Here is an 11463-nt window from a genome sequence, read left to right on the forward strand (position 1 = left end):
CCTTGCTCTTTTTTGCCAACATCCCATACACAAGAATTCCTCTGCTAGCAATTATCCTGCTCTCAGAAGGAACTCTTACTGTGTTTACATGACTGTAGTTATATTAATATCCCAGAACATATTTTTACCATTAGGAAGATTTTATTTAAAATTAGATCAGTTCTTATTTTCCCAAGGGTCTAGTAGAAGACAGAACTATTAAAAAAAAAATGAAACAAGTGTCCCTTTCTCGCTTTGAGCACCCACTGGAATGAAGCTGTTCAGTAAAACTACTTTAGGCTGGACAGGCTCAATTACTCTGTCAAAGATGAACTATCATGGGTGAAACCTCCGCCTGGCTTGGGAGCTGTAAATTGATCTTTGCATTAGGATTGATGACCAATTAACGGAGAGGGCCCAAGAAAGATGATGTGCTACCCGATCCCCATTGGTCAGAACTCCTCCATCTCCCAAACTTCAGTTGTCCTACCAAACCCTGAGCTGACGCAAGTTGACTGCGTCCAGCCCATCTCTCCGCTGATGAAAACAGCCATCATGAGACATTCGGATCATGCCTGTACTGTGGGATGCACAGGCACATTACAGCAGGTTGCCTGACCAAGGGTTGGCCCACTCCTTGGTCAGGAAATTCCAGAGCCCAGCTCCAGTAAGGGGTTCTGGTTGGGCTTATGCCCTACTCCTCCCCACAGCAAATCTCACCGCCACCTATCTGCCAGAATCTTGGCAGCTTCTATTCCACACATCACCACTTTTTGTCTTCCTCTTCATTTCCAGCATCCTGTCATGCCTGATGTCCACTTAGAAGCATTAGTTGACGCAGGTGCCTCCAATCATTGACCAGGAGTTTAAGGAGATTTGATTCCCAACCTCTACAAGGACTTCCCTGAGATCATCGAGGTTATCAGTGGGTCACCCCTTTCTTCAGGCCCCATCATGCATCAAACAGCCCTCCGAAGATCATTCTCATTAGTTATCATGAGATTTTGCAGTTGGGGTTATCCATGCTCCACATGTGCCAGTCATCCTTGGTGTCCCCGGCTCATCACCAATGACTTCTGAATCAACTTGCAATCAGTCTATACTCTTCTGTTCCCCACAGCGTCGATGAGCATGCCTTCCCTGACCCATCCAATGATCAGTCAAGCTCTGCAGAGTGCTCCAGACCCCTAATGATCCAGAGTCACAAACTGTAGGTTCATCAGTAGTGGCCAGAATTCTTATGAAATATTGAGAATATGCCAATGTATTTGACAAACAGAAGTTGGACATTTTACCACCTCATTGCAGATACAATTGCTTCATCTCATTGCCAGTCAGGAGCAGAGGTTCATTTTGTCCACATTTACACCATAGACAAACCTGTGGTGCAGGTCCTTTGGGAGTGTCTTTGTGTCTGATGTTCATCCACCCTCCAACTTCTCCAGTGGGGGCACCTATCTTCTTTGTGGCTAAGAAGAGTCAATCTCTCTGATCTTGGGTCATTTATTGAACCCCAAACAAGATCATCATCCATAACTGATACCCCTTCAACTCATAAACAAACTCCTGGACAGACTCTGTCCCAGGTTTTCATGAAGTTAGACCTGCAGAGAGCATACAACCTGGCCAGAATCCAGCAGGGGGATGAATGGAGGATGGTATTTCAAATACCATCAAATACCAGGGGTCGGTCCTGGGGCCCGTTTTGTTCAATATCTTCATAAATGATCTGGAGGATGGTGTGGATTGCACTCTCAGCAAATTTGCGGATGATACTAAACTGGGAGGAGTGGTAGATACGCTGGAGGGGAGGGATAGGATACAGAAGGACCTAGACAAATTGGAGGATTGGGCCAAAAGAAATCTAATGAGGTTCAATAAGGATAAATGCAGGGTCCTGCACTTAGGATGGAAGAATCCAATGCACCGCTACAGACTAGGGACCGAATGGCTCGGCAGCAGTTCTGCGGAAAAGGACCTAGGGGTGACAGTGGACGAGAAGCTGGATATGAGTCAGCAGTGTGCCCTTGTTGCCAAGAAGGCCAATGGCATTTTGGGTTGTATAAGTAGGGGCATAGCGAGCAGATCGAGGGACGTGATCGTTCCCCTCTATTCGACACTGGTGAGGCCTCATCTGGAGTACTGTGTCCAGTTTTGGGCCCCACACTACAGGAAGGATGTGGATAAATTGGAAAGAGTACAACGAAGGGCAACAAAAATGATTAGGGGTCTAGAGCACATGACTTATGAGGAGAGGCTGAGAGAGCTGGGATTGTTTAGTCTGCAGAAGAGAAGAATGAGGGGGGATTTGATAGCTGCTTTCAACTACCTGAAAGGGGGTTTCAAAGAGGATGGCTCTAGACTGTTCTCAATGGTAGCAGATGACAGAACGAGGAGTAATGGTCTCAAGTTGCAATGGGGGAGGTTTAGATTGGATATTAGGAAAAACTTTTTCACTAAGAGGGTGGTGAAACACTGGAATGTGTTACCTAGGGAGGTGGTAGAATCTCCTTCCTTAGAGGTTTTTAAGGTCAGGCTTGACAAAGCCCTGGCTGGGATGATTTAACTGGGACTTGGTCCTGCTTTGAGCAGGGGGTTGGACTAGATGACCTTCTGGGGTCCCTTCCAACCCTGATATTCTATGATTCTATGATTCTATGAAATCAGATATGGCCATTTTGAATACCAAGTTATGCTGTTTGGTCTATAAAATACTGCCACTATCTTCCAACATTTTATGAATGTCTTCAGAAATACCCTTAACCGATTCATGATCATCTACTTAGTATTAATATTCTCATTTTTCCTGAGAATCAATAGCTCCATGACCACCATGTGTGCACTGTTATTGATTGGATTTGCCAAAATCAACTTTATATGAAACCCAAGAAATTTGAATTTGACAAGGATAGCGTGGCATTTCTCAGCTGGGTCATCTTACCGGTGAAACTCTCCATAAGGCTACTACTATCACTGTGTGGAAGTACATACATATGGTGCAGCAGTTCCTCAGATTTGCAAATTTTTACCAGCAATTCATCAAAGGCTTTTCTAATCTGATTGATCCTATAACATCCCTTTTCAAAAAGCGGGCTGACACAGGTGGCTTTTGATTACTTGAAAAAGGCATTCTCTTCTGCCCTTATTTTGACTCATCTGGACCCAATAAAGGCCTTCATAGTAGAGACAGATGCCTTGGATTTTGTGATAGGTGTAGTCCTCTACGTATTCACAGGTCCTTGCCAGCTGCTCCATCCCTGCTCCTTTTCTCAGAAACTGACTCCCACAGACTGAAATTATGATGTGTAGGAAAAAGAGATCCTGGCCATCACTGTCACTTTTGAGGAATGGCATCACCTCCTTGAGAATGCCCATGCCCCTGTCCGAGTTTGGACAAATCACAAGAATTTGGAACATCTACAGACAACATGACCACTCAACCAGTGTCAGATTTGCTGGCCCCTTTTCCTCTCTTGATTTGATGTTATGGTTATGCACCATCCAGGAACTAAGAACAGTACTCTGAAGTGGAGCAGGAAGCCCTCACCACTGTCCTTAAATCCTCCCACTTAGTCAGGACCACTAGTTGTATCTCTGCTCCCAGGTGATCCTTTTGCAGACCTAATCTGCTGGTCTCTAAGACGCATTGGTGTTTCCCTGGATTCAAGGTTCTAGCTGCAACAAGACCTCCTCTATTGTGGGATTACCTTAACAGTTCCTGGCTTTATGTGCTAAGATTTGTAGACCTGTCTTGACATGAGTAATTGAACAAAGGTGAGTCCTTATTTCTTGGGAGAAAGGAATAGGAAGGTAAGTGGATTAGCAGATTGGAAACAGAATGTCTGTAGTAGCTAAGATAGGGGTGAACTATCCAGGGAACCACTGACAACAGACTAGTCTCACAGGGTCCTCTTACCCATAGGTGTATCTCTTCTTGATTGCTCTGGGGCTTAATTCTTTCCAGGTCTGAAACCCCCTTCTGCTGCTCACTAGCATGACCTGAAGCTCCCTTCTGCTGCTCTCTCTCTCACTCACTCTCTTTGATTCAGGATGCTCTGTCTTTCTGGCATGGTCCTCCAGCCAAGTAACTGTGTGTTTTCCTCTTCTGGGTATCTAAGTCTCTTCCTCCAAGATTGCACTCCTTAGGCCATGCCACTTCCCCAGTGGTTGATAGGGGAACCTGGTCCCACTCTCTATGCCAAGTTCCAGCTCAGGGACCCTCCAATCAGCAGCCAAGGCCTGCACCATCTTAAATCTTGCTGCCTTTTCCCTGAGCCTTTCTTCCTGACCCTCTCCACCTAATTTCTCTTCTTTCCCTCTCTACTGTCTAGAGTGGCTATAGCCTCCCTCTCTACAGCCCCGTTGTACTACCACTTTCCTAGCTTCATCCTAGTTGCTCCTGCTCAGCTGGGTTCCATCACTTTTCAGGGATTATGTAGGCCAGCTAATTTCCCTCAGGTGAGGCCTATCTGGTTAATTGGCTTCTGCTCAGACCCATTAACTCTTTCTAGGCCTGTTTGGGGTGAATGTCTCATCATAACAAGATAAAAATGGATAAGATAATCCTGGAATTTAAGATGAGGTAAAGAGTAAATCATACATGGACAATGCATGGAGAAAGTATGCTGTACAGGGATTGGTTCCTACAAAGTAACCCAGCCAATCCCAACATATGTAACGTGATATGTAGTAAATGCAATGTGATGTGTAAAAAAGAAGAGGGTTTCTGTGTAACTTTGGTTGTGTGGTATGCCTTATACCCATCTCCTGTGCTTGAGTCTAATCAATTCAGCATAGCTTTGCTGTGTGCCAAATAAAGGAACCTAAGTGATGAGACTGAAGTCGAACTGAGTTCTTAGGAAATCAAGTGGAAGAGATCCCAGGGAAATCCAAATGTAGTGGTGCTATGACTCAAATACACTAATTGGAAGCAAGTAATTGTAGTGGGGTGGCTGCCTGACTCCAGTAAAATGGGTTAAAAGTAGCCACATCTGTGGCCAGCTTAATTAGGGCCCAGCTGGCCCTGATAAGAGGACTGTAGGCCAGAAGCTAGAGGAGTCTCTCTAGTACTAGAGTTGGAAGGGTTAGCTGCTTGGGAGTAAGGTACCTAGACCAGAACAGAGAGATAAGATAAGATAGAACTGGGGAGCTCCAGCTTCGTAAACTCCTAGGCTGCAGGCCTTGCTAAAGACCAGGAAAGGAACTGGGGCTACAGAGGTGTAGCCTGGGAATAGGCAGAGGCAGCTGGTCCTATCCCCTTGCCAATGATGAAGTTGGCCCCAGGGAGCAGGGACTAGATGATGACTGGTAGTAACTACTGAAGCAAGGTGGATTTTGAGGGTTGGGGGTTCCCTTGGGAAGGGAGACCCAGACTGTGGGGTACTGTAGTGGGCAGAACCCCAGGGTAAGGGGCACCAGGGTCTGGGAGGGACATGGGGACCCTAAGTCAGGTGAGAACCTGGCCTGCAGAGGGCACTCTGGGCTGGAAGAGCTAATTCCCAAGATGACCACTAGGAGATGCCATGCTTGTGAGTCTTGCTTTGCTACAGTAATGTATACTCCTCTTAGTGTGAGGTCATAACCTAGCATTGATGGAAATTATATTGGAAGGGTTTAAGAGTTTAAATATGTGAAAGTTAGTACTATGCTGGAGAAATGGGTTAAATCTAAGGGTAGACTTTATGGACCCCCCACAGAAGTATTAGGGGGAGACTAGAAGCGGGTGAAGAAGGAACTCCAGAGGGTGGTATTAAATTAAAAAAAAACCCAAACCCAGAATGCTTGGTAAAGCACAGCAAAGGTTTGTTGAATGCCACTGAAACTTTCAAAATATGGGACCCCCTGGCAATTGTGGAAAAATAGTATCTTGTGTGTGTTTTTTTGTTTTGTTTTTTGTTTTTAATCAAGGCAGCAGTTTTGGAAGGATTATTTCTGGAGGGTAAAACTTTACAAATGAAATTACTCCTGGGGGAATTCTGCGCCACTGCATGCATGCGTAATTCATATGCCACATATAGTTAGTTTTTTCTGCAGAAAATAGCTTCTGCTGGAAAGTTGCTGCAGTTCCACCTTTTGCCCACCAGAGGGTTCTGTGATGATAGAACAGAGCAGCTGCTTCTGGCCAGCCCCAGCTACCATAGGGAACAGAAAGAGCCTGCAGTGCCTTCCTCAGGGCACCTGTCAGGCCAGGTCAGAAGAAAGGGGATATGGGGAGATGGACAGCGTTGGGCATGGGGTCACAGACAGAGGCTGACAAGTGCTAGTTGGGGAGGACAGAATAAGGCAGGGGCTGAATAGGAGTGGAGGCGCAGAGCCACAGAGGGGAGGGGGGTTCAGGGGGATAAGAGGAGGAGGCTGGCTGATGGCGTGTAGGGACACATGGGGATGGAGGGTGCAGAGCTACATGGGGGCAGGGCGATGGCTGAGTGGGGGCACAGAGACACATGGGGACAGGGGCAGAAGTGCCTGACTGAATGGGAGAAGCAAGGTGTCAGCCAAGGTCTGCATGGGGGAAGCTCCCTAACAATCCTTCCCCACCCCACAAAAAACCTGTTCTATACTTTCCCCACCCATAGCCAACAACCCTCTAAGTTCACACCCAGGCTCCTTCCCAGCAATTACTTCCCTCTCCCTCAGCCCCTCTCTTGCCTCTGACTCCCCCAAGCCTTTGCACTGCTTCTGAGAGTGTGGGAAATATGGTTGTTTATTGTAGTTTAAATGAATTGTTACTCAGAGTTCTCTATTAATATGCCTAGTAAGGAATCTATTTGTCAAAAAACATTTCCTGAATCTTTGTCGTCTTTGTTACAGACATACTGCTGACAGATATTTTGAAATAAATTACCAAAATAATTGAAACTGGTGTGATTATATTGTGTTATTTTGACAAAATATGCAGAATTTTGCAAGATTTTAAAGTATTGTATACAGAATTTTTATGAATTCTCCTAGGAGTATGAAATGTACCACCTTGAAGGATGATTGCAAAAAGCACAAGGAGCAAATCAAAGTTGTAGAGGAGGAAACAAATTAAACAGGAATGATTCCTGAAAGGTCAGGGGGAAAACAATGTCTGTTACTTATTTGTATAAAGTAAAAAGAAGCCACTGTTCAAGGACTGTATTTAGTGAGTACAGCATTGCAGGGAAAATGCACTAAATTAAGAAATAAGTGCAAATCCCCTCCCCCCCCCCCAAAATTAGCGTATAGCTGCTGAAAAAAGTCCGCTGAAAAGTGTGTTGGCCAAGTTTGTGTACAACAACGTGACCCACTCTTCAACTGAAAAGATTCCCTTCTATCAAATTTCAATTTTCACCTAATTTAATCCAGACCTATCAGGAAGCTTGTTACCAGAAGATTTGAAACCAATTTAAGACAATGATATTGCCTACAAATGCTGTTTTTAATTAAAAACCTTTATTTTTAAATTTATCTATTCCAGTAGTTAAGGTTGTGGCCCTCCTTAGAGGAGGTTCCAGGGAAAGTCGTGACTAGCTAACTTTCCCTTGAAAGGAGATGGATACAGCTCTCCGATTAAGAATAGACAGTCAAGCAGTAAATCTTTCAAAAACAAAAATAATATTTATTTAGAAGTGAGTGGTTACAGTAAAAGAGTAGAGATAGGTAAAACAGGGTTACAGTTTAAAAGGAAATGAAGTGGCACGGCAAATAAAAACACAACACTGTAGTAACAATTTCAGTTTAACCCAAAGGCACATAAGTAAATGATTATATTGTTAACACTCTGTGCCTTATGCCAATGTAACAATTAAACATGTGACATTATATCAGTTAAGTATTTGATACTAAATACTTAACGCTAACCAACCAACAAGTGCTGATCAGGCAATTATTAGATAGGTAGGAGAAAGATGTCACTCAGACCATGAACATCCAGCTTTATTTACACATCACACCCATACGCCATGCTGAGATAAAAGACAATTAAACTTAAAGAAGCCTTCTTAAAAAGTCCATCTGAGTCATCTTACAAGGGTCCTTCTGTTCTGTCAGTAGCTAGAGATCACAGTTCGGAGATGGTGGATTGCAGGTGATAGTGGCTGCGTTGGGTGGCTGTTTGCTCCTGCTGAGAAGTTTCTCCTCAGATGACAGATACAGAAGCCATTGGTAGTTGATATGGTAGCTGCTGTGGTGGTTTCCTGCAGGTGGAGTGGTAGAAACGGCCATTGCCAGAGCAACCTCAGAACCCTGGGTGGATTGCTTCTGTTGCGGTAAGAGCTGCTTAAGAACAATGATAGCGGTGTGGGCTGCGGTGCTGCTAAAGATGCTAGGGTAGCAGGGCCGTTAGCTACTTACAAAAAAACGTTACTTGTGGCTTGTGATGTTGCTTTCCACAGTATCTGCCTTGAGAGCGCTGGCCGCTAGTGAGCGCTGTTGATGCTTGTGATCATGTGTAGCTAGCTTCTTCTGCTGCTGTAAGGCAATAGGTAGCTTTCTTCCCCAGCTGCGTTCCGTTGGTGTGGTTGCCGCAGCTCCATAAGCATCATCTTCCTTCCAGGGGTCACTGCCAGCGTTCCATTTTCCTTAGATCCTGTCCCTACAAGGTTTGTAGTCCTGGTGGTTGTCACCTTATATATGATTTCAGCTCATTAGTTAATTATAACTCAGCAATCAGCTTTTCAGAGATTAGCATATGCTAATTGGTCACATATACAGAAGCACCTCCTCCTCCCATAGACTTCTATGGCTCAATGCATTCCTATGGGTTTTTCGGTCTGACCTTTAGATGAATCCTAACTTCTTCCTGACTTGAAGCCCCTCTTGTTCTATGGCTACAATGTATTCTATGGGATTTTTGCTGAATCATTCCCCACAGAGTGATGCAATACCTTGCCTTGATTGCATCATTCCAATTAATTTCTATGGACTCTCCTACATTCCTATAGAATTTCTCATTATATTACATAGCCCTTCAGCTGCCACTATTGTATTTTCTAATTTAAACTATTCTTAATTTTTATTTATAAGCATAATGCCAACCAAATCTGACAAGCCACTCCTGACTTGCTGTAGGAGGTAAAGTCTGGCTCTTGAGCAGAACTTGAGAATGGACTGTCCTTCTGCGAAGCTCAACCACCAATACCTGAATCCTTTTCAGATCATCAAACAAATAAACCCAGTGTCCTTCAAGGTTCAACTCCCAGAATCTCTAAGAGTTACCCCATCTAGTATGTTTCCCTCCTCAAGCTGTTCATTGACAACCCCTTCCCTGATGGGGTTGACTCTCCTCCACCCTAAATAAAAGTCCAGAGGCAGGAGGAACATGAAGTCCATCAGGTCCTTGATTCTCAACAGGTTGGGGGGAAGCTGCAGTATCTGATAGGCAGGAAGATGTATGGGCCAGAGGAGTGATTCTGGGAACTAGAAGAAAATGTTCACTCCCACTTTCCTGCGGGAATTTCACTGAAGATACCCTGAAAAGCCAAGGCCAATAGCCTTTAGGAGGAGATGGCTCCAGGTGCGGTGGCCTGGCAATCCAATGAGCTCTGCTGGGCCCAATAAGCTCTCACTAAGTGACTGGACAGAAGAGCCAGCAGACCATCATTTAAGCTTTGCAGCAATAGCAGCACAGTGGCTTCTCAATGCATTCTACTCCCCCAACTGTGCCAGACCTGCTTCCTGTACCAGTCCTTGCTCCAACCTTCACCTGTTCCCACTCCAGCCCTAGTCTCTACCTTCCTCCAAACTCCCTGGCTCTGACCACTGCCTGTCGCCTGACTATGACTCTGGTTCTACCTTCTGGCTCTACTCTGACCATGAGATCTGACTCCTGTTCTGACCACTATGTTGCACCCTCTACACCTCGGTGTGTGATATGTCTCCAGGGAACATTTGAAAAGGTCTTCTTATAAACTGAGGAAACTATATGACTAAGACTTTTAAAAGCCATGACCTGCTTTAACACTGCAAACCTAGCATAATGAAGGTAAAGGCCTGTACTGAATAAAAACACTGGACCAGGAGCTGTGCAGAATTGTGCTTATAAATGAAGTGGTGCACATGATACAGTCAGGGTCCAGAACCAAACTCAAGTTTATTCATAAGAATCATCTAAGGAGTGACAAAAAGGGAGAGAGAGAGAGAGACTTTCAAAGTTATCCCCAAAGACTGAATCTATAATTTCAGAAGAGTATCCCAATGCAGTTATGACAAGAATATAGATTCCACTGGAGTAGGATAGAGAGAAGATTTGTCTACATGGGGTCATTCAGGAAAGTTAAGACCAATTAACTAAGGGTGTGAAGTTAATATGCATAAGTTAAAGTGCATAAAACCCTCATGTGGACATTTTCATTTAGAAGTAAACAGGAAGAAGCTACAATGAAGTAAAGCTACTTTACTTTTGAATGAGCATGTCCACACAGAAATTTAATGTACTTTAATGTCTCACCATTAGTTAATTCATCTCAACTCCTCCTGTGCATTGGGTAAAAGACTTCAGAGGTTAATTGACACACACTGCATAAGGAAATACAAATAAAGTGTACCAAAATAAATTATACCGCAGGTGAAGTAAAACTTCATAGCAGTAGGACAACTTTCAGAGTCAGGCAAAGGTAGCAGAGTCTGTCTGTCACAGAATGAGCAGGGCCTTTAAGCGAGGTGGGCTCAGTCACACCTGTGTCCCCTTGTCAGGTACTTCTCCACAAGGACTCCTGACTCCCAGTTCCATACTTCAGTCACAAGAACATGCATACCTCAACACCATGGCAAGATGTATGTTTCTATTCATGTTTAGTTTTCTTGTAAATCCACGTACATCTTTTGGGACTGAGAAGAAAGACTGGGGAGATGAGACAATAATAAATGTATTATTATCCCCTTTTGTCACTAACTATATGCAAAATTCATATCAAATAGAGAAACTGGGGGAAAATATCACAGTACTGCTGTCACACAAAGTCCTGGCAGAGCTCACCATAGCTGGAGACTCACCAGGCCACTGAATTTGGGCCTCACAAGCTGAGCCTGCATTCTCTTAAGCTTCCCTTGGTCTCCACAAACTGCAACATTCTTTCTAATTTACCTCTCTGGCACATTGCCTGGACACAGGCTCTCTGTTACCCCTTCACAGAAATGGATCCTCACAGCATATCTGCCCTGGGCCCCCAGGTGCAGTACTGACCCTCCTCACACCCTAGGAGCTTAAGCATGACCTTTCTCAGAGTTCCAATCTTTTAGGCACTCTAGATTTACAGTTCACTTCTTTAGAGACATTATAGTTGAAAGCAAATAAATACACAGACTTTTTAAGGGGTCTCAAAACCAATCACTCTTTACATTAGCTAGCACAAGAAATATACAGGTCTAAACAGAATAATAAACATACCTGTATGCATTTCTCTACCTCAGTTTCTGAACCACTCTGAATTTTCTTTGGGTTCAGGTCACTAAGTAATCCAGGATACTTCCTGTCCTCCTGAATATGACTTCTCCTCAAGAACATGGAGTCTCTCCTCCCAC

At 44.3% G+C, this 11463-nt stretch overlaps 1 long non-coding RNA gene across 1 annotated transcript; it reads right to left on the bottom strand.

Annotated features, from left to right (window-relative positions):
* Positions 1-7544: 7544 nt before the first annotated feature.
* Positions 7545-11463, bottom strand: LOC122456273. The gene is made up of 3 exons (XR_006275074.1): positions 11330-11463; positions 10503-10783; positions 7545-8567 (listed from the first exon to the last, which is right to left on the bottom strand). It is a non-coding gene; the product is annotated as an uncharacterized LOC122456273 (long non-coding RNA).

This window comes from Dermochelys coriacea, chromosome 1, assembly GCF_009764565.3.
Source record: "Dermochelys coriacea isolate rDerCor1 chromosome 1, rDerCor1.pri.v4, whole genome shotgun sequence".
Taxonomy (NCBI): domain Eukaryota; kingdom Metazoa; phylum Chordata; order Testudines; family Dermochelyidae; genus Dermochelys; species Dermochelys coriacea.